Raw genomic sequence first — 24,405 nt, 5'->3', positions numbered from 1 at the left:
ATAGCATATTCTAGAAAATTTACAAATACATTTTCTTAAGAGGGACATTTCTGTAAATTTTACTTAAAATCTAACGTGATACAACTTAATGATAGTGTAATAAAATGCAATAATATCAAAAGATCTCTTAAGAGCAAATCATCGTGTTCTTCATCTGCTATCACTAAAAAATTTTCCACAAGAATATTTGAACAAAATTCAAATTTTAAAAATAAAAAAACATGATTTTCTTAAAAGTGGATTACTTTTAAGAAAGATGAAACTTTTAAACCATTATCAAATAGTCCTTTAAATATACCCTTTAATGGACTGTGCAAATGATCAAACATATGGATATCATTTTCCTTGTACTACATATGGGTAAAAGTTACAGGAAATATCATTAGTGAAATGTGTTGCAGACTTGATTACACCTCCTAACATTTGAAAAACAGTTTGATGTGTTTTATAAATGCAACATGTGCCACATTCCTAATTATTACTCAATTCCACATCTCCTCTCTCATATCTTTTGAATATGTTGAAGTGATGATAATGTTTCTCAAGATGAAAAGAAGGCAGACTCGGTAACAGATGAATCACAAGGCCTTTCCTTACACGCTGGCTTTTTTATGAGTAAGAAACAAGCTGGGAGAGAGGCTGGCCAGTTTCCTGGGTGAGGACAGACACCAGGCGGGGGTTCTTCTGGGAGGATCAGCCTCAGCCCGGAACCAGCCTTCTGCACTCCGGGGGGTGGAGGCCTTCGCCTTCCGTGTCCCTGGCTCACTTCTGATCCAAGTAGTCGTATGGAATTATTTCACATTCTCCTTGGTGACTCTTTATTATCTAGACATTATTACTAAGTCATAATTCAATTTCTCACTAGGCTGTTGTATGTGATATCACAAACACTAGAGCATCAGGAAGGAAGAAGGGGGGAAGGAGGAGGAAAGCAGAGGAGAAAGGAAGGATGTCGAGAGTGAAAAAGGAACCAGCGTTCGCCCCTCCCCAAGGGCTCAGATGGCCCCCTCCTTAGGGATCCCTGGAACTGAGCATTCCCGATCTCCTCCCTATTCCTTCCACACAGGCGAGCAACAGTTGGACCACTGTTCAATGAACTGCATGTCAAAGTGTTTTTAATACTTTTAGATGATCAAGACAGAAGCTATAGTATATGCATATTTAAATCACAGCCTTGTGCACTTTTGAAGAGAAAACATTATTTACATGAGATGTCTCTGAATCATGATTAGCATCTGAAGACCAGGCCTCCGAGGTCCCAATATCCTCTGAGTTTTGTTCTAACTTAGGCTGTGTTGGGACTGCCTCTCTGAGTTCGTGTAATCGCTGACTGAAGATGGTCCTTTGTTCCCACATTTCTAGGGTCATGACTACCTGTAGACACTGGAACTCTGAAAACACTTTCCTGTCAACTCTGCTGTTCACATATTTCTTCTCTCCAGGCTGCTAACTTCTGGTATCTTCAAATATACCTGTTGTCTCCTAAACTTTATCATCTCTATTTCTCATGAAACTTTAATTTATATAGTACACATTCATACTGACAATGGCTAAATAAGCTATACTTCAACAATTTTTTTTTTTTTTTTTTTTGTACATGACCCTAGCCACTAGGGCCCAGCGGGAACTGAACCCGGGACTCTGGTCCGCAGGCCGATGCTCCAACCGCTGAGCCAAACCGGCCAGGGCCTCAACAATATTTTTAAATGTCCTCAAAAGCAGTAATTTTGTCCCAGTAATTTTCACACTTTTTGACATGACATAGAAAATCCATCCTGAACTTTGCTAGCTTTTTAATCCGGGCTCTAAGAGATATCCTTGTTATTTTTCTTTTTTCTACCTTCCACCCAGACACACACACACACATATCAAAGAAAATAATTTCTCAGTTTCAGATGGGAAAACAAATTATACAAAATGATCTCCTGATAACATAGTAAAATGTGTTAAAGATACCATAATTTATAGTCTAACTGCCAAACTCCTGGGACTAAAGTGCGCAAAGACATTTTATAGCTTATGAAATTATTTTCTAGAGCATCCATCCTGGTATGCCAAGGTTTCAGGTTCCATCCCTGGTCAGGGCATATACAAGAATCAATCAATGAATGCACTGATAAGGAGAACAACAAAGTGATCTTCTCTCTTCCCCCATCCTCCTTTCCTCCCTTTCTCTCTCTCTCTCTCCAAAAAACAAAAACAAACAAGAGCAGCAGCATCTTTGACCCCTTATGCTTCAGAACCTCCACAGATGCTGTTCCCCATGACTGAAAGGTCCCCTCGTACTCCATCTTTACTAATTGAATTCCTACTTGAACTGTCAGCTCACCCGAGACATTACTTGCCCAGGAGGTCTTTCCACACTCCCCAGGCCAGATAAAAACCCTGATAAAGATACCGCACTATCCTCTACTTCTCTGGGGCAGCATTACCGCAACTTATACTGGTGCATTAATGGATTATTATTTTATTTATCTAAACCATAACCTCCCCTAGGCTCCGTTTTGCTCAACACTGTATCTCTAGCACTTGGCATGTAGTAGGCACTCACGACTTGTTCACTAAATGGAATGTCATTATAACGTTATATGGTAAAATAGTTATGTGATTTATGTATTTACTACATGGTTCTTGAACAAATTTGAGGTTACAAAAGTGTTAATTACACAAATGTGTTATGTAATGGTTTCCCGGCAATCTGACAAATATATGACATACAAGAGCACATATCAAAAAGTGTCTCCAATTACCAGCATTACTGCGAGGGAATAAAGAGAATGTCAAATGACTAGAATGTACATAGTAAAGAATTTCATTTGTTGAGATATTTCTGCTCATTAATCCTGATAAAAACTATTAAATATTCTCTGTAGTTCAGACAAAGGAGCTAACTACTGGTATAAATCTTCATAAGCCTCTAAAAGGACTTAAAGGACACAATAAACTCTATTTGTAAGACATCTACATGATTTGAGGTTAGCTTAGTTTGGGTGTCCAATTAAAATTATTGCTAACTGCACTGCTGTGCCCTGAGGGACTGACTTCTGGGACTCCAACTCAATGGCCCTGGTATTTTCTTCCGCTGTAAAAGTACACCCTTTAAAACATAAAATCAGGCTCACTTGCTTTAAAAAAGCACTACACTATATGTTTTAATTTGCCATCTGCAAGAACCTAAACTTCATTATTACAAATGTACAAAGCTAGTGAACTAACAACTTCAATGCAAAAAGTGCTTCCCTCCGAGAATACGAGCGTTAATGTACAGTTGTCAACCCCTGATCTTTCATTTCTTAGATTATCTATTTTGTAAGTCTTCTGAAAGAAATTTGAAATTGCGGGTGGGCCTTCTGCAACCTATTTGCTGAGCTATGTACTTCCTCCAATTAGTTTATGAGATTTAAGGATACCAATTAAATATTAATCAAAGGAGAGGAAGTATCAGGAAGCGAATAAATGTAATAACAGCATCCATATTTGTCCACGTGTATTAAGACATATATAAAGTATCAAGTTAAATGTTTTAAAGTTTTGTATTACCCGCAGTTTGAAATTTTCCACCCTACTGATTTCTATTCCTTTATCACATGTCATTGAAGACCACACATGTATTTCTCACATTTACTGTTTACCTCTCCCTTCCAACTTGTTACTGTTTTCTTTGGTTCTTTGCAAATAATAAAAATTAAAATTCCACTATTCTACTTATCATATCTATTCCTATTTACATATGCATTCCCCCTTTGGCCCAGTAATCTCACTTCTAGGAATCTACTCTGAGATACATCTGATTTTAAAACAATGCATGCATATTGTTTATAAAAGCAAACCCTGTTGTTCATTCTGCATTGGTCTGCAGCAATGCTTATATTTATCTGTTAACTTCCTCAAAAATTACTGGTAGCAGCTGTTAGTAGCTCAGTCCCAGAAGATTAACCCATCTCTTATTTTCTTGAGAAAACTGAGGTCATCGGTGTGAGCTTTGCCAATATGTTGTTTCTTTCCACCCAGGTATCTCACCTTCCTCTCTGTTTTAGCTTCTCTCTCTCTCTCTCTCTCTCTCTCTCTCTCTCATACCTCTCATACACACACACACACACAATCATTCCTAGTTTGGTGCTGATAAGAGAAAAATAAGATTGGTAAAAACAGGTAGTACTAAATCTTCTTTGTAGCCTAGTGAGTCATCAATTCCAACGTCTAAAATTTAAGAATTAATGACTAAAAGAATTAAGTAAATTTAAAATTATTAGCTCTGTGAGCGGAGACATGAGGATGGTGGCAGGCAATTTCTTCTGAGTAAAATATCTGACTTTATAAACTATGCTATAACATTAAAATAAAAATATTCCTTCTGTTCAGCAAAAATTAATCCCCGTGGATGGTCTGTTCTTATATTTAAGGAGAGAGTCCTGAGAGTGAGGTGACAGGAAACGACCTCTCCACTGGTAACACATTGGTTAGGTCCACTGAGATGGGATGGAGGGAATCGGCCACCCCAGGAACTCTTCATCCAACATACACCGCCTCTCTTCTCCACAGATGCTGAGAGTCTCAAGGGGATATCAAAATCTGGGGGTGAAGGATGAGTGTGTTTCATTTGAAATTTTTCCCCAAAGGATTCCCACAGAGTCCCGAGTTAAGAATTTTTACCCTAGACTGAGGAAAATTTTCACAGGAAGTTCATAGGTTTGTCTCTTCCACTCAAGGAAAAAAGATAGCCCTATTCCAGGTAGGTATTTTTGTTTCTTTCGCTCTCTTCCTCAAAAAATTAAAAATAAAAATTCTGACCATCCTTTAAAAACAATGTAAAAACGTTTCTTCATTTGCTTATACATTGATCCCATTAAATAACATACCTTAAACTTTTACATTCAGGGGCTATAAAAAGTTCCTAGTAAATGCTCAGTTCAAAAAATGACTTTGTAGTAAATATTATCACTTATTATTAATTCCATTTAATTCAGGGTGACTATATTAGAACACATATTAAAGTATAAAAATGAGAGGCTATATTGACCTTACATACCTTACTTACCTTTCTACCTTTCTGTTCTAGTCCCAACCCAAGAGAAAGCATGGACTCTTTATTTATTTATTTTTTTTTTATCCTCACCCGAGGACATTTTTCCATTTTTTTGTTCAGGTAGAGTGGAAGGGAGAGAGAGGGAGAGAGAGAGAGAGAGAGAAACATCAACGTGAAAGGGACACATCGAGTGGCTGCCACCCACATGACCAACCAGGGCCGGGGACAAACTGCAACCGAGGTACATTCCATTAGCGGGAATCAAACCCAGGTCTCTCTGGGCAGCAGGCCGACGCTCTAACCGCTGAGCCAAACTGGCCAGGGCAGCAGGGACTCTTTGAAGCCCACACTGTGGTTACCTCTTCCAGGCAAAGTGAAGAAGAAACTCACACAGGAAATTCAGAATCAGTTCCACCGGAACGAACAGAAGAGCCCATTTGCTGATATGTGCTAAGCTAATGCTTACAGAAGAATCGCTTACAGCAGATACAATCATTGGGTTGCATGCATTTTCAAACGGAATGTAAACCTGAGGGAAAGAGAACAGCAGTCATGCAGAACCCAGGAACCTGCAGGGTGAGAGGAGGCGTGGGACAGAATGAGACCATGACAAGGACCACGAATGCCCGGCTCTGTTTTTTCCAAGGGCAGCATCCCTACCACCTCACCTAGTCTAGTTCCTGGAGTAACTGCTCCACAAACGGGTCAACATCCTGACCAGCCAGTGACAGCAACCTTGAGGAGTGATGCCTGAGAAGCCATACGCAGCGTCCCAAAGAAATGACATCTGATGCCTCCCTATCTGTGGTGAGAAGAGAACAGCGAACAAGAAATACTCTCTGAGTGAAGAACTGAACGTAGGTAACTCTAGGAGTGAGGTAGCAGAGTGGGTAAATCTACTGGCCTCACAACTTAAAAAAATCACAGTCCTCAAGATTTACCAAATTTTGAATCAGTTCTTTTGAATAGTTAGGCTGCTGCTTTTTTTTTTTTTTTTTCCTTTATTGATTTTAGAGAGAAAGGAAGGAAAATGGAGAGAGAGATAGAAACATCGATGAGAGAGAACATTGATTGTATGCCTCCTGCATGCCCCCCACTGGATATTGGGCCCACAACCTGGGCATGTGCCCTGACCAGGAATCAAACCGTGACCTCTTGGTGCATAGGTCGACGCTCAACCACTAGGCCACAACAGCCCACTGGGCTAGGCTTCTTTTTATGTAGCTGAAACTTCCATTGGAAATACGCTTGTTTTCATTGTTGAGAGCACGATCTATGGTTTGACAGTTCACACATCAATGTTTATGTCTGAAGTTGCACTACAGGCTTCAGATGGCTTTAACTAGAAGATGCCCACAGGGAAAGAAAACATTAGGCTCACAATTAACACTATGTTTAAACACATGAACATGAGCAAGTCCTAATAGTATGAACTTTTGACAAGCACTTTGCAATTCCTTTTTGTTTTAATCCTCACCCGAGGATATGGTTTATGTTTTACTGGTTTTCAGAGAGAGAGAAACCGAGATCGGTTGCCTACCGAATGTGCCCCAACCAGGGATCGAACCCAAAACCTTTTGGTGTACAGGAGAACATTCCAACCAATTGAGCCACCGGCCAGGGCACAATTCCATTTTTTTTTTTTAAAGTTTAGGAGTATCCTAATGGCACTGATGTGAAGAAATAAATGCACAATACAATATTCTCTCTCTCTCTCTCTCTCTCTCTCTCTCTCTCTCTCTCTTTTTTTGGTTTATATACTGAATATCAAAATTTTCTATTATCAGTGGTTTCAAAATAGCTGGACATTGTGGATTTTTCATTTAAAATGCTTTCTTCACAAACTAATCTCAGTAATTAGTACATTCATATTTAACACTGAGCTATTACAACTAAATATTTTTGGTTTATATATTTTTTAATAATTGCTTTCCATTAGAAAGGAGCATTTACTCTTAGAACTTCGATCTATTTTCCAGCTAGACATCACTCTAGCTGTTCATGCTGTCCCCCTTTCCACACAGTGAGAGGAAACTGAGTGGTATATTTTGGAGGCCAAATCCCGGTTCAGATCCTGTTCTCACTACTTACCAGCTGTATGACCTTAGGCAGATCACACAGCCTTTCTGGAGTTCCTTACATTTTAAAATGAAAGTGATAACATCTGCCTTAGAGAATTTGCTGGGCACATATGTAAAGAACCCTTTGCCAGGCCTTCCCTTATTGGGCCCAGCTGGTTTTTGATAGTGACTGAGTGGGCTACACCATGTTAACCATTCATCACAATATGAAAACACCGTCCTTCGATATACATTTATGTAGTGTCTACCATGTAGAGAGACAGGTATATCATAGGCAAAGGGGGAGTGGTAAACAATGTGCAATGTGAGGCGTCAACATTCTTCACTTTTTTACTTTGCATTTTTGTAGAATCTCTCAGAGCCTTGTTGGCCAGTTCCAGTAATTGGCTCTGGATTAAAAACAACAACAACAACTGTGGGTAAAAAAAAAATCTACAGAAAAGAGAGTACCATATGCATACAGAGAATGAATGGTCTGTTGGCAAAGCTAAGTTTCCTTAGAGAATTAACATAGGTCAATGCCTCTTCTTGAGAAACAGGAAGTGGGAGACTTTCTTTACACTTCCTAGAGAGAAATCTTTGTTCTGATCCTTCCACAGTAAGCCTGAGGACTCTGAAGGATGCTAACCTTGTACAGAAACCTCACCTCATTTTCTCACAAAGATGAAAAAATGGATTAGGAACAGCAAACATGGAAGCCTTTAATCACTGACCCAGCACTATCCTCTAAAATGGGCCACCTGGTACATTTCAGACTCAACAGGTATCTTCATACCTTCAACTCTTGCATCAAGGTAGGCATTTGCCACACTATTCGTACATTCAACCAATTTGTGCCTGTTGCTGTGAAATCTACACAGATAATTAAAAACCTAACAATCCACTGAAGATGCTACAATAGAACTTTTGAGGTACAAACCTCAAAACAAACACTGGAATTAAAGTAAGCAAAGTTTTTATTTCCTTTACTTTCTATCTCTGAAGAAACGTCAAGTGCCTGAACAGATCCACCCTACTCCTCCCACATTAGACAATGGAGTTACATCATCTTGATTTGAAATGCAGGAACAGAGATGAGCTACTGACTGCCCTGCCTCGTATTTTATTACCCTATACTTGCAAACAAGACATTGAAAGCCTCACACTTTCCTAATTCTTTATGCTAAGAAGCACTTTTCAAATTATGCACAATCGTATATGAGTCCCTCAAAAGGGAATAGACGTTAGTAAAAAACAGTTCTGGGTGGTGAAGGCCTGGGCTAGGGCGGAAACAAGGGGGGGGGGGAATGGGGGGAATCAAGAGGAAGACATCTGTAATACTCTCAACAATAAAGATTTTTATCAAAATCAAGTTCTGCAATCAAGTAAATTTAGAAAATTATGAAAACAAGGTTAAAGAAGGTATTTTAAGGCTGGATCTCAATGCGTCGTTCCTAGGCAAATGATCACTGCAAACCCCTAGGAGGAGACTATAATACAGCATTTCCAAACCCACGGGACAGATCTTAATAAATTATCTCTTCTTACTTTAAAGAAAATCTGGGAACTGATGCTCCAGACCAATAGATCTCAAAGTGTGGTCCCCTCGCCTAGAGCATCAGCATCACCTGGGAACTTGTTAAAAATGCAAGTCATCAGGTTTCTTCTCAAACCTACTGAGCCAGCAGCTCTGGGGATGTGGCCCGACAATCAGTATAAAGAAGCTCTACAGGTGATTCTGCTACACGCTCAATTTTGAGAACCACTGATCCAGCTGGACCACACTCTGAAAAAAGGAGAACATGGTGTCTACAATTATCTTAGAAAAGAGTTTTCTAATGAAAATGGATCTTTAATAATAGGCAGTTTTTACAGACATATCATTATTTCTTCTTATCTAAATCTGTTTTGATTTACAAAAGCACCTACTGCTTTACAAATTATATACAATGTTTTTATGTGTGCTCTCCTTATTTAACCATTTGCTCTTAGCAAGGCAAAAGTCCTAATGCTTATTAAAGAAAATAAGTATCTGGTTTTCTTGGACATGAATGAGAATGAAAATATCACTTATTATTACATGATCTCGATTTCCTATGTGACTTTGGTAGACATAAATAAAAGCAACAGTAAAAAATAATGTGTCACCCTGCCTGGTCTGGCTCAGCAGTTAGAGCATCGGCCCAAGGACCCAAGGGTCCTGGGTTTGATTCCCAGTCAAGGGCACATGCCTGGGTTGCAGGTTCAATCCTTGGTCTGGGTGGGGGTTGTGTAGGGGGCAACCAATTGATGTGTCTTATAGTGCATTGGAAAGATACTTACAAAAACATTCATGAAAATTTCCCAAAAAACCCTTCACAGTTGAACAATTACTCCTAAAAAATAAAAATTAAAAAAAGGTGAAAGACAATAAAAGAATTGAATGTTAAAAATAATTTTAACCATAGTATTTGTCAATATGTTTTCACAGTATAGCTAAAACTTGTTTTTTAGGTTCTGGGAATCTCTGAACATTTCAAGACTGATTTCAGATTGGGATTTGAGGAACTGGGTTATCATAAAGGCATTTTAGTTTGGTCTGAATAAACAAGATTTTTGAGAAATGAAAGCATTTATTATAAGCTTTTAATGCCTCCAATATAATCTCACATTTCTCTTACCAGCATTCATCATTTCTATTTGTATAGTACCTGACAGTTTATAAAGCACGTTCCTGGGCATAATTTCACTTGATACTTACAAGTCTTAATTAAGTTGGCAGATATTATCTTCATCATTTTATAGTTAAGATGCTGAAACAGAGGGAGGAGAAAGGACTTGCTGATAGTCACCAGGCTCTTACTTGCAAAACCAGCACTAAAAAAAAAGCCTTATTTTTCACTACACTAGTTTATTTGTGGATTTCTTCCTTTACAACAGCAGCATAATTTAATTAGTAATTAACCAAACAAATTATGTCCTATAGGACTACAGGAGATGCCCTGGGGAGAGATTTTTTTTTTATCCTCACCTGAGACCATTTTTTGCACTCATCTTCAGATAGACTGGAGGGAGAGAGGGACAAACAGACACAGAGAAATATCAACATGAGAGAGACACATCGAGCCAAACTAGCCAGGGCTGGGGAGAGATTTATGAGAAAAAAAATCCCGCCCCCACCACCACCACCAGGTTCTCTTCTTTCCAGTCACAGAACCATGTTACAACACCACTTCTGGTATAGGAACGAGTATTTTAGAAGCACTTATTAAAATCCTTATCGGCTTTAAAATATTCAAAATGAAGGATGTTATTAGTATGAGGCAGAATAAAAGAGACATAGAATATAAATTCTTCCTTGCAAGCCACCTAAGAAATTAGCAGGGGGATAAAAAAGGTAAACTGGAAAGAAATCAGAACCATATACCCAAAAAGTTTCCAAGTGGACAGTGGGCTACTAATTATGGTAGAATCCCTGCCCAGAGCTTGAGGCTTCTACCAGGTCTCAGGCCCAGGCCCCAGGTACTCACAAAGGAAGGTATAAAGAACTGGTAACAGGCCATCTCACGGTGGCTCCATGGACACAGTCCAGCCCTGAACTCTGTAACTGCCCATCCTCACCCTAAATAGCAGGGGTTCTCAACCTGGGGGTCACGACCTCTTTGGGGGTCAAACAACCCTTTCACAGGGGTCGCCCAAGACATAACAGTAGCAAAATTACAGTTATGAAGTAGCAACAAAAATAATATTATGATTGGGAGTCACCACAACATGAGAAACTGTATTAAGGGGTCTCAGCATTAGGAAGGTTGAGAACCTATAGTATAGGAGCCTATAGTATAGGCTCCTCTTCAGAGGAATCGTAACACCTAGGTATTTATGTGGCCAGAGTACACTTCTAGGAGATTCTCACTCTGTGACACCCTCTGTAACCATCCCCCATATATGTACATGCACACACACACACACACACACACATACACACTTTTTTCTAAGTTCAAAGTCTCAAAGTGTAAAGATCAATAAAATTGCTGGTGAAAAAGCCAAAGCTTCAGGCATCTTTTTAAGTTTTCTGTTCCTGACTAACCTCAGGGTAAAAGGGTCTCTTACATCAAAGGTAAAAAGGATTCTAGTTGTTTATTAGACTTTTTCACAATCCAAAATAAGGAAACTTAAGCACAGAGTTCAGTCTGGGGCCAGAGAGAACCTTGAGGATTTACTGTCTCCTCTTCCCACAGCTGGGGCACCAGGACCATCCTTAGCTCTTGCTCGGCCCTACCAAATAAACCAAAACACCTAAAAATTGTCCTAGCTGTTATAGGCTGGATTGTATTCCCCCACTGCCCCCACCCCCATGACCCAAAAAAAGTCATATGTTGAAGCCCTAACCCCTAGTACCTCAGAATGGGACTATATTTGGAGATAGGACTTTTAAAGAGGTGATTAAGTTACAGTGAGGCAAGTAGGGTGGAGCCTGATCCAATGTGACTGGTGTCCTTGTAAGAAGAGGAAATTTGTACACACAAAGACACCAAGAATACATGGCAGAGAAAAAAGGCCATTGAGTGAGGACACTTCGAGGAGGTGGTCATCTACAAGTCAAGGAGGCCTGAGAAGAAACCGAACCTGCCCATACCTTGATCTTGGACTTCTAGCCTCCTGATCTGTGAGAAAATATATTTCTGTTGCTTGTGCCACTCAGTTGGTGGTTTTGTTACAGCAGCGCTAGCAAACTAGTATAATACATGAAGGGAATCGTGTTTGAGGTCGGTTGACTTCTCCTTTGCTATCTCGTCACACAGTGCTCTAAAGAATGAAGCCCTTCTCATTTCTATGCCTCATAAAACGGGGTAATGGGTAATGTTTAAAACAAAGGATCCTTTTGTACATGTTACAAACATGCACATACTAGGATCGATGACAAAAGAAACATTTCATGTACCCAATTAAGGTCTTAAATGAACCATTTTTAGAAAAATAACCATTAAGAACTTTAAAACGGCCTTTCCCCCAATGAGATGAAAAGAGTTTCAACGTAATACTACTGCATCTGTTTGCAACATGTCAGAGTTGGCAGACAGGTTAGGCTATAATCAGAAGAGGCTTTCAGTTTTGAAACAGGACTTGTAATATTCCTCCGTATTTTGCCTGATTAAGTGCTTAAATTCACAAGGCTTGAACCGTCAAAATGTGTGAATATGTGAGCTTGTGATGAAACTTCCCCAGTGCCTTACCCCAAATCCTTACTAATTCCCTGAGTCATTATGCAGTCTGAGATAAGATCTACTTTGTGATACAATATTAGTATGTTAAAGTACACTGAAAACACAGAAAATTGTAATATCAAAATTACAATTAGTTGCTTTACAAATACTCATTTCCATTAACATTTATTCAGGAAATTTCAAAAACAGTGAATATATCATTTTTATATTTATTAAAAAGACATTTTATATATTAAAACTTATAGTATAAATAAATTACAGACCATTTATAATCAAAACATTGCCAATAAACTAAGTTGAAGTAGCTGAGGTCAGGTTCTATTTGTTAAGAGTTTTCAAAGGAAAATAGTTTTCTTCTATGGATTTGCTTACAATATTTTATTTCAGGCTCCTAGCAAAATGCTTGGTAGACAGTAAGCACTCAATGTATACAGTTGAATGTATGATGAATATATTCATACAATAAATATTTTAGAATGGTATCTCCATTTGGCATAGAACTATGTCCTTCTTTAGAATTCATTCATCATAGACTAGAATTTTATATTTTAATACTAAAAGTACTATTTTTGTACTGATACTAAAAAGTCACATAAGAGAGAAAGACTAGATTTATATCATTTCCAGAATGAATCTACCACATTCCCCCAAACAATAGCAGAGTACTCATTTGTTTTATTACTCATTTATTCACCAAAATGAATACCTTAGAAACTGACATAGTTCATTTTTAGTAGATAATAGTTAAATGAATGAATAAATGCCTCGGTGAATGATTTTTACAACTATCTCAAAGTTTTAAATTTCTTAAACAGAAGCCGAGCAAGGACTTCACTCATTCCCCTTTAAAAATGAGGAAATCAGTCTCTTGATATTAAAGGGAATATTATGAACAGAAATCCAAAGTACCAAAATGCATAAAATTTTGTGACAAATAGTAACATCATGACATGTAAAATACTTCTCAAACTTTTAGGTAAATGAATTCTATCAGCTTAGCAGCCAGGGATTCTATGAATCTGTTGTTAGGTATACAATATTACTAATGGATTATATGTTCAACTTTTCTTTCTTTCTTTTTTCTTTATTTTTTTTGGTACATGCCCCTAGCAGGGACCGAACCCGGGACTCTGGTCTGTAGGCTGACATTCCAACTGCTGAGCCAAACCGGCCAGGGATCAACTTTCCTTACTATTGCTCTTAAAGTGCAATTCTGTTTACCTAGACACAATTCAGACTATGTTTTTGTAAAAATAGTTTGGACTAAATTTTAGAAAGAACTGAAAGTTTTTTTCCTACCTACAAGGAGACAATTGGCCTTTCTGGGGTACAGGTCATTCACATTTGGCTTTACAAATTGTACTTCAGGTAATTGCTTTGTTGTGAAGTGGGCAAAGCATTTTGCTAGTTCCTTAGCACTGCCTGTCTTTCCTTTGTCCTAAGTTTTAGTGGGAATAAAGAATACCACCTGTCACCCTGGCCGGTTTGGCTCAGTGGTTAGAGCGTCAGCCTGCAGTCCAGAGAGACCTGGGTTCGGTTCCCACTCAGGGCGCGTACCTTGGTTGTGGTTTATCCCCAGCCCTGGTTGGGTTGTGTGGGTGGCAGCCACTCAATGTGTCCCTTTCACGTAGATGTTTTTCTCTGTCTCTCTCTTTTCCTCCTACTCTATTCCTCACTCTATCGGGTGAGGATAAAAAAAAAAAAAAAAAAAAAGAATACCACCTGAAGAATACCACCTGTCTTTTTCTGGGTAATCGGGTAACAGCTTTTCCAAATTCTAACACAAAGAAGTATAATTCTTTTCCTGCAGCTGGTTAATATAAATGTTCCTAAACTGCTGATATCTAACGGGAAAATAAAGTTGGATAAGCCTATGGGTATATACAGGCATTGAAGATCCGAATTCTGTGGTCACTGTCTGTTCAGGAATTCTCAGCTGTTGCCAGTGATAAAATAGATGAATATTTATAATCTCATTTACTGAATCATTCACAGATATTATATCCAAATAAGACCAGAATAAATTGTTGGAGCTCCACTGTGATAACTTACATGAATTATTTAAGAATCTTCACAACCTGGATTGTTGTATTTCAACAATCTATGTTTTGAAAAACTTATAAACACTATGATTCCATTCTTATCACATCATTCAAACATTTTCTAACATTTATATATATATATGTGTGTGTGTGTGCGTATATATATATACAATGAATCACCTCGTTCTTCACTTCCCTCTTAAATTTCACTGCTCAAAATCCTTCACGTTCGTTATTGTATAAATTATTTCTCAAATATAGTATTGTTGGAATTTTATAAAGGCAATTTCAAAGGTAATGTATATTCATATATCATGGTTAAATCCGCACCCAGTATTATTTTCTCATTTGGTAAATGTATCATTTAAGGACAACTTACATGTTCCTAAAGCTGAGTTATTACAATTACAGCTTAACTATAATTATTGCATCACTCAAACTAGTCACATTTCCAAATTTAAAACTAAGATGCTCCAAAGTGGCCTGGTTTATATTATCCAATTTACCTCACTGTCATCTGAAGAGTTATCATTAGTTTCTTTAATATCAGTAAAAAATAAATAAATAAATAACAAATTCTATCATTATATTTTATAAATGACTATAATACCTTTGGCATAAAATATACTTGATTTCAGCCCTGGCCAGTTTGGCTCAGTGGTTAAAGCACTGGCCCGCCGACCTGAGAGTCCTGGGTTCGGTTCCCACTAAGGGCACAAACCTTGGTTGCAGTTTGTCCCTGGCCCAGTTGGGGTCCAGTGGGGGGCAGCCAATCGATGTGTCTCTTTCACATCGATGTTTTACTCTCTCTCTCTCTCTTCTCCCCTCTTTCCCTCTATCTGAAGATACATGTAAAAATGTCCTCGGGTGAGGATAAAAATATATATATACACACACTTGATTTCAGAATTTATGAAACTTCAGAAGGAATGTCTTACTGTTTATTAGTTAGTGGTTGGGAAGTCCTGGTTCTTTCACTGGAAAAGCACTGTTGCTAAATTTTAAGTCTATTAAGGAAAGTGAGTTATTTGCCCACCAGTGTTTACTAGTTCCCATTTAACAATAAAATATCCCCCAAAATTCTTAAAAGGCGGAGATATTTTACTCACATTTCTTTCCAGAGGATGTGTTCCTCTGTGCAAAATTAACCTTTACATCTAACAATAAGAGCCTCAGAGTCACTCAAGCTCAAGGAAAAAAACATGGTTAAAGTCAACATTTAAATCATTCATTTGAGCTTCCTTAAAAATTCCATGGTGTTCATATTGTTTACTTCTGTTCATCTATTTCTGGTAACATGTTTCACTTTCAGGTCTGTGTGTTAAGATCTTGTTTCCCTACACGGTGACCAGGGAGCCCGCCGCCTCCCTGGGCCGTGGGGGCGGCCACCTCCGTGAGGCTCGTGCCGGTCCAGGGCGAGCACCGCGGCCCAGCCCGCCGGGACCTCGTCCGAGCCCAGCCGCTCCCGGAGGAAAGAGCCGGACTTCTCAGAGCTCCGTCTGTGCAACCAGGGGGACCCCAGGCCTTTTGTATGTGCAGCACAGAGAGCTCGCTCTGCCCTCCAGGAGGGCTCCACGTCCATTCTGGGTTCTGATGATGCCACCACCTGTCGCACTGTGGTCCCGAGGCGCACAGCAATGAGGCTACCTGTCTGACACATCCTCATGGAACCGACACCAAAGCTGAGGTCCCCTGGATCACGAACTCTATAAAACCCTGCTCCAAGCGCGCTCAGTGTGGAAGTTGCAAGTGGACCTCGTGGGAGGCTCAGTGACGACAGGCGGTTGTCACAAACACTTACTCATCAGCTTCTTGGTGGATCTGACAGACGAGATGATGCCATTCACTTAGTGACATTACGTGTGACAGAATTAAATGACCGGGAAGAAAACAAAACCACTTTCCAATAATGTATGGCATTGCTGTCAACGTGAAAACTGCCGAGATTTGCAGTCTCCTTCCAAGATCGTGCACGGGGGGCTGCTGCGCTGCACCGGCTTGAACAAGACCACCAGCCATTCCTGTTTGTGCTGCAGAGACGGAGCGACTCCGGGTAGGGCTGGGTGCCATTTCCACAGGTGGATTTCTGGTTGCAGCCAGATAAGCAAATAGTAGAGAAACCTTCCACTTCGTTTCTGGCTGAGCCCCCCCACCCCACCCCCCAGCCCCCCAGCCCCTCCGACTTTGTTGAACATATTAGAGCTACCTTGATGAGGTTTCTTTGTTTTATTTTGTTTTTTTAAATACTCATCTCCAACAAACACACCATTTCCTGGAAAGAAAGCTCTAGTCTACAAAAAAAAAAAAAAAAAAAAAAAAAGATGGCTTATGGGAAGAGATCTCTTCTCCAGGAAGCTGAAAATAGGAATTAGCAAAGAAGAGTAACTTTTGGACATGATAGAGATCATTGGTAGAATATAAATTTGGAATCGATATCTGTTGAGTCTCGATGTCTTTCAAATAACTTTCAAAATAAAATCTTATTTTGGCCAAAAAGAAAAAAGAGTTTACATACACTCTGAAGCTATATTTGATGTACACCAAGCCTCCATTTTATCAATTGCTTGAGAAATGATCTAGATTATAACTTTTATATCAAAGATTTCTGGATATGTTTACCTTAAGCCCAAGCTGTTCCAGTAAGAAAGTTCTTATTTGGTGTTTTCCAGATAATACTTTGTCTTAGGAGACGGCAAGCAGAACAGAGAGACAAACAAACTTTATCATTAAATCAATTTTAAGTTACTTGATTGAGTTAAAAATTGAGTGGCACAGAAGGCAATGTAGAGAGATTCGAGATCAACAGTTGAGTACACTTCTTTCCTCTGGCACTAAAGTTTCCTGTAGAGACACTTCTGTTCAAATAACGCTCCAGGCATCTCTTGCCCCTGACTACCTAGGGAAGGAGGAACTGTTACCAGAAAAAGTGGATGATGGAGAAGGAATCAAGCCTGCAATACAAACTCTTCCTTCCTTTTTTTTTTTTTTTTTATCCTCACCCGAGGATATTTTTCCATTTTTTGTACAGATAGAGTGGGAGGGAGAGAGAGGAAGGGAGAGAGAGAGAGAAACATCAACGTGAAGGGACACATTGAATGGCTGCCACCCGCACGACCAACCAGGGCCGGGGACAAACTGCAACTGAAGTACGTGCCCTTAGCAGGAACCGAACCCGGGTCTCTCCGGACCGCAGGCCGACGCTCTAACCGCTGAGCCAAACTGGCCAGGGCAACTCTTCCTTTCTTAAATAAATTTGCTTTCTGTTTGCTTTTTGTCCAAAGGAAAAACCTCAGAGATCTCCAGTTGTCCAGATGTTCCATTAACTACGGGTACAAGTCCATTAAATTCTGCTGGGAATTAGCAGCCTTTTCGACCTAAGATCTAAATGCAGATCTACAATCAGCTTTAATCTCCATTTGTTACTTTAATCTCTATTTCTCTGCCTTCTCTATACTTTTTTCATTTGGTCTCGAACTATGGAAGCAAAGGAAAAGGCGTGTTAGTGCCGACTCTAAAAATCTCCAAAACATGTAAGAATTGGCAGGAATATCAACTGGGGTTGTTCCCCCTTTTGAAGGAAATAAAACAAAAACAAATTTTAAAAGATGACAAGTGTAAAATATATGGAGCTGGGAAAAACAGAAAGAGGTTCTAGATAAGAGATTCTGAAAGGGCTTCAGTGAGAAGTTCAAGTACAACCTAAAAGTGTTTTGCATTTGAAAAGCAATTTACAGAGAAGAGGAGGGGAAAATATTCCACATGTACAAAAATAAAATGATTTTTAATTCTTTGTTAAGTGGGGTAAAATATAAAAAAAGCACATTGCTTTACAATGCATACTATCTCATCTCCAGATATCAATATGATCTACATATCTATAAAGATATACATATAATATTGTGTGTGTGTGTACTCACATGTTGAAATCCTCAGAAAAAGCCCTGGTGGGCAACATTAATTGAGCAGAAGAGCCATGAGATCATAGGTAGCTGTGGGGACTTTTAACATTTACTCATACTTCTGGTGTCAGATTGCGTATAACACACTTCTATATAGTAGGCATGTACTACTTATTTAATGGGGAAAAGAGAAAAGAAGGAAGCAGTAGAAAGGAGGAAGGGAGGGAAAATCACAATGAGAAACACATGACAATAGAATTACATAAGCTTTAATTTACTTCTTTATTTAGAAGATACTCTAGGACTGTAAAATGTCAATGGGATATTTTTATGACAATCAATACTCATTATATTGACAACTACAAAAGTAGAAATCAATGCTCAAATTTTCAACTGATAAAATGAGAAGTAAATGTCATGTGCATGCTCATTTCTAAAATTATAGGCCTTCTATGTCTGTCCTAATAAATCAAAATTTAATTTTATTGTCTTTTCACTGATAGAACCCTGATTAAGTCAATACCGTATTAGATTATTTCCTAATTTGTGACATTCTTCCAATTATTCATCAAGTACATAATCACTCAGAAAATAATATTGCTAACAAAAAGCAGCTCCTCCCGAGGGTAAATATGTAATTCCAAACCTATCCACAACCCACTACTTGTCTCCTTGAGTGATAAAACCAAACTTATTCCATATATTTTGTAGATTTAATAATCATCTTATCAGTTTCAACTAAGTCAGATTATGACAACTGTTACACATGATCCCAAAAAAAAACATTAAAAGGGGAAAAAATAAAAGAATTTCTGATCTTGGCAAAGAGTTCAAGGCAGGGTTCCTAAGGACATGAAGCTTGAGCTGGCACGTGAGGGATGCACCACAGGTCGTTTGTTGAAGGGCAGGCACTCAGAGATGAGAGCAGGCAGGTCCTGGAGGGAATCTGACCTCTGGTCAGTGTGCTGGGCGTGGAAATTACTACACGAGGGTATTACAATCCATGTTAAGCAATATGTCTTCTTTCTAGAAGCCCGGAAGGCATTGCGGTACTTGAACCAGAGAGGTTAGCATTTTGAAGAGACTTGTCTAGCTTCCATTAGCCAATCCTACCATGCTACTTCATGTGCGTGTAGCTTCCAAATACAACGGACTTGGCTGAAGCAACTGGCACCCACACAGAGATAACCAAAATCCTTAGAGGGCCCCACCGTTCTCACTTACTCAGAATTGGGTTTTGTTTGGCATGAAATGCTGTATCCACCCACTTCATTCCCACTACACCTCCTTGTATAGGCAGAAACCCTACTTGCTTGTTCATTGCTACATCCCCGGGCACCAAAAGTACTGTCTGGCATATTATAGGTTTCCTCACTGACTGAGCACCCTAATATTCAGATTTTAATGTTCTAAATGAAGATTATCCAAAATTGGTCTCTATACTTCTACTTGCCAACTGACTGTCTATATGAATGTGACAGAGATTTTGATATATATTAACCTGCTACTGTATGGACAGAACAAGTCATGGGTAAATGGCATTAGAGACTCTACCTTCTATGAACTCCAAAATGACTTCCCAAGGGATTTTCAGTGTATGTTCAACAACATAGGAATGCATTAATAATCCTCTTTTGATGCTTTCTTATCGAAATGTGCATAACCCACTCTAAATCACCTTTTATGATGCATGAAATGCTAAAAAATGCGCCCTGAAATACTATGCAAATATAGATCGTTTATTTTTAAGTCAAAATGGATACAATCTAAATTAAGGGGCTAGTTACTAAGGTTACAAAGAATGAGTGAATAAAGTAAAATAGTATGTCAGTCTTATCAACAAGTACAAAAGAACATGCTTAACAACTCTTATTTCTACACAGAGAGCTATAATAACACATTTTCCCCCAAGAGCTACCTGTCTACTAATCTAAGTACATTTTTTTCTTTTTCATCTGTTATGTAAAACCCTGTATATATATATATATATATATATATATATATATATATATATATATATATTTAAACCCTCATCCCTACAAGCTGATGAAAATTTAGGTGTACAATGTAATAAATTGTTCATTTGGCCACATCATATCAGCCTTTAAAAAGAAAACGGGATAATGTTTTCATGATATGTGGCTTTTTCCAAGTTCCAGAGATTGTACAAAATGTTTCGGTCCTAAAATTCAGAAATTAAGCATTGAAAAAATTTGCAAGGATCAAAAACAATACTTCATATTCATGTAGTTCTTTACAGTTCGATCACTTAGAAATAAAATATCAAAGGCAAGAGTATAGGAATTCAAGTTTTTAGCCTGAAAAACAAAAGACTAGCTGTACCCTCATATGACTCTTGAAATATTTAAAGAGATTTTTTTTTTCAAAAAGAATCCTCAGAATAAAATAATAGAAGAGGAAAACTGGCATGAATTACTTTATGAAGAACTGAAGTTTGTAGTAAAAAACTGTCGAAAACTATAAATGAGTGATCTAAGAGATCAAGGTGGAGACTACAAGGCCTTTAATTCCAACATCAGTCCAACCTTAAATTTCCATTTAGGTAAAAATCATATACCTTAAAAACGTTTCATTCTTAAAACTGAAATGAAATAGTCTGTAACAAATTTGAATTGATGAGGACCCTAAGAAAAGTCTTCTTCACATTCCCAAAGATCTAATGTGGTGGAAACGACATTTTTCATACTGCAATATCGCTAGTAAAACAAACGGGACAGCTGGCCCTCGTTATTAGTAAACTACCCTTATGCCCACTTAATTTGAATTTTACAAGTCATTTTGTTTATAGATCAGTAAGTCATAAACTAAAATAGGTATCATAGTCCATTTATAATCTTTTTTTCACAGCTGGAAATCACGAGTCTATCAGTTCATTTTTATGCGAGTTCTAAGTCATCATTTCTTTGTGCCTCTTGAGTAATTCATGATTGAGTACAGAATAAATCACATTTCACTACTTATAGAATAGCAAAAGCCACAAGGTTATATACAACTGTCTATTACTTCTGCCTTTCATAATGATATTTACCAGCACAGCCCTAACCCTGATATTCAATCTCCTTAAATTCTGATCAAGTTATTAACTTTACATATATTTGGCTGGATAACAGCCATTCTTTCATATTTTAATATTGAGGGAAAAAATTAACACTACAACATATGATTTTAATGCCCTAAAGCCCTCGGTTTCTATATTCATACACAAAGCACTTAAAACCCAAGCTATGTGGAACCAGGGCACCTCAAATACTAACTCATATGATTCCTAAGAGCATTAATTCCCATTCTTCCTTCCTATAAGTGAGGTCTACATATATGTTTCTTTTATTCCACAGCAGCACTTTTGCCAGTTTTCCTGACTTCCATGATCAAATATTAGGTTACCCTTTTGCGTGTTAGGGTTGTGAGCTACCTCAGCAAATTTTGGTTAATCATGTTGTTAGGATGTCTTTAATGTATTATTTGCAAAAGATTCCTTTGGTATCCAAATATTCAAAAACAACCAAGAAATTATATCCAAATTAAAAGACAATGCTAGCTGTGTATATGCAAATCACTTGGACTTATAAAAAGTGAAATTACACCCTGGCCGGTTTGGCTCAGCGGCTGGAGCGTCGGCCTGCGGACCAGAGAGTCCCAGGTTCTGTTCCCACTAGGGGCACGTACCAAAAAAAAAGAAAAGAAAAAAAAAAAGTAAAATTAATCTATAAAGCATTACTAAGGTTTGGATGAGAGAAGCACAACAGAACTAAGTTCCACTTTATCCTGGTTATTGGAAATCAGACACCGCAAATGGCTTTTTAGTAGTTCTGAGGGTTTGCTCAAGTTTTGGACAGAGGACTGATTATACATATGTGTAGACAGCGGTGGGCAGGTGTTTAACAAGCAACTTCATAGGAAATGAGGCCCTAATTTTTATTGTTTGCCCATTTCTGTGGTATAAGTACTTCCAACATAACTGACTTCAAGCTACTAATGTGAGGTCCACCTCCTCACAAAATGCCTGGCAATTTAACAATGGGCTCTTCTGGCCCAGGATGAGCTGGCTCCAGCACACCACTGTGTGTATATTCGAAACACACATATACCCATATATATGCAAATATGTTGCTACCTATTACACAAAAAGGAAACTTGAATATATTTCTTAACAAAGCGATTTTTTCAAAGTTTATGGTAGCTCTTTCCAAAGGTCAGAATTTCACTTTACATACATCTTCTGTCTTCCTAAACACATATATCTCATTATCATTGCTTCTGAGGTTCCTTATGGAGTAACATCAACAGTTTAGAAATGCATCAGCGTTAAGCATATAATTAGCTACGGCCATATGTCTGGTGTCTAAAATGAAGCAGGCCAGATTTACAATCTCAGACAGCAGACCTCTAAGCAATTTCATGATCTGATCCCATCATCCTTCACGAAGTTCTTACATGAATGTGTGTTGGCTGGTAAATGAATGGTGGGCTCACTTGGATAGAGACGCACATACAGTTTTCTATTCCAAATACAGAAATAAAGCTTTTCAGTGTACCATTAACCCTGCGTATTTAATAGGTAGATTTTCATTTACACAACTTTCTTCTGCAGACAAAAGTTTCTGGAAGGGATTTTCAAATACTCCATCCACCCATCTACTCCATCTGAAGTTGAACAGCCCATACCCTTGAACCAAGGGTCCCAGAAATAGAAGAGCAAGGAGCTGGCATCCAGGAGGCCAGGGATAGTTGCAGACAGAGCACAGCACCTTCGGGGTTGAGCAGCGTGGCGAAGGAGCGCTCTCGGGGCTGCTGTGTTGAGAGTACACCAGCAAGCTAACAGAGGGGCGTGGGGAGGGGCAACCAAAACACTCGACGGCTGCGACTTTCCCCCCAGCATTTCCACTTCCAGGAATTTCTTTTAGAGATAAACTCCTACTTATGTGAACGGATGTACCTGTAAGGACATTCACAATAGTATAGTTTGTAATATCAAAAACAGACAACCTAGAGGTCCACAAACAGACCAATGGATAAATAAAGTCTGGTAAAGTCATACAGTGAAATAAATGCAACCTTTGGAAAGGAGAAAAAAGGAGGCAAATCCTGAAATAAAATTAAACAAATAAAATGAAGCAACTTTCAAGGTAAGTTATGAAGTGGAAAAAATATCTGCATGAAATTGTACGCAGTATGTTACCATTTTAGTATATATAATATTTATAAATATCTATGTATACAAAATGTCAGTGGAAGGGCCTTGCTGGTGTGGCTGAGTGGTTGAGTGACCTCAGTGGCTGAGTTCGCCAGTATGATTCTCAGTCAGGGCACATGCCTGGGTTGCAGGCTCTATCCCCAGTGGGGGGGTGTGCAGGAGGCAGCCGATTGATGTTTCCATCTCTCTCTCCCTCTCCATTTATTTCTCTCTAAAAATCAATAAAAACATGTTCTTTTTAAAAATCAATGAAAGGATCATAAATACCAATAAGAATGGTTGCTTTTGAAGATGCCAATCCTTTTGTATCATTTAAGTATTTTTATAGCATCAATGTATACATACATTTTAAAAACTGAAAACATCTAGAAGGATCTGTCATGTCAATTGCTTAAGTTTTAAAGGATTTGGGGCCCTCATAACATTTTTTTCACAAAAAGATTTAAATATAACCCAGCATGAAAGCATCTACATCTTTATCCATTTTTTTTATTATTGCTTTTAAAGAGAAGGGAGAGGGAGAGAGAGAGATAGAAGCATCGATGAGAGAGAACATCAATTGGTCGCCTCCTGCATGCCCCCCACTGCGGATCAGGCCCACAACCTGGGCATGTACCCTTGACCGGGAATTGAACGGGCAACCTCTTGGTCATGGGTCGATGCTCAACCACTGAGCCACACCTCGGGCTCTTCATCCATTTTTTAAAATTGCTCTCCCACTCATTCTTCTAGACCAGTGGTTCTCAACCTTCCTAATGCCGCGAACCTTTAATACAGTTCCTCATGTTGTGGTGACCCCCAATCATAAAATTATTTTTGTTGTTACTTCATAACTTTAATTTTGCTACTGTTATGTCTTAGGTGAACCCTGTGAAAGGGTCGTTTGACCCCCAAAGGAGTCGTGACCCACAGGTTGAGAACCGCTGTTCTAGACTTTCTCCTCCTTTCTCTGCTGACGT

The 24,405-nt window shown here is 38.6% G+C and overlaps 1 protein-coding gene and 1 pseudogene across 2 annotated transcripts in view; one reads left to right on the top strand and one right to left on the bottom strand.

The window, feature by feature from the left end:
* The window catches only part of GPC6 (glypican 6), a 1,055,524-nt gene that overhangs the window by 1,006,111 nt on the left and 25,008 nt on the right, over positions 1-24,405 (bottom strand). The gene's annotated exons all lie outside the window — the stretch shown is intronic.
* LOC118622957 lies at positions 11,919-16,691 on the top strand (annotated as a pseudogene).

Source organism: Molossus molossus, unplaced genomic scaffold (genome assembly GCF_014108415.1).
Source record: "Molossus molossus isolate mMolMol1 unplaced genomic scaffold, mMolMol1.p scaffold_m16_p_9, whole genome shotgun sequence".
NCBI classification, from domain to species: Eukaryota; Metazoa; Chordata; class Mammalia; order Chiroptera; family Molossidae; genus Molossus; species Molossus molossus.
This window is presented reverse-complemented; position numbering and strand designations above follow the sequence as displayed.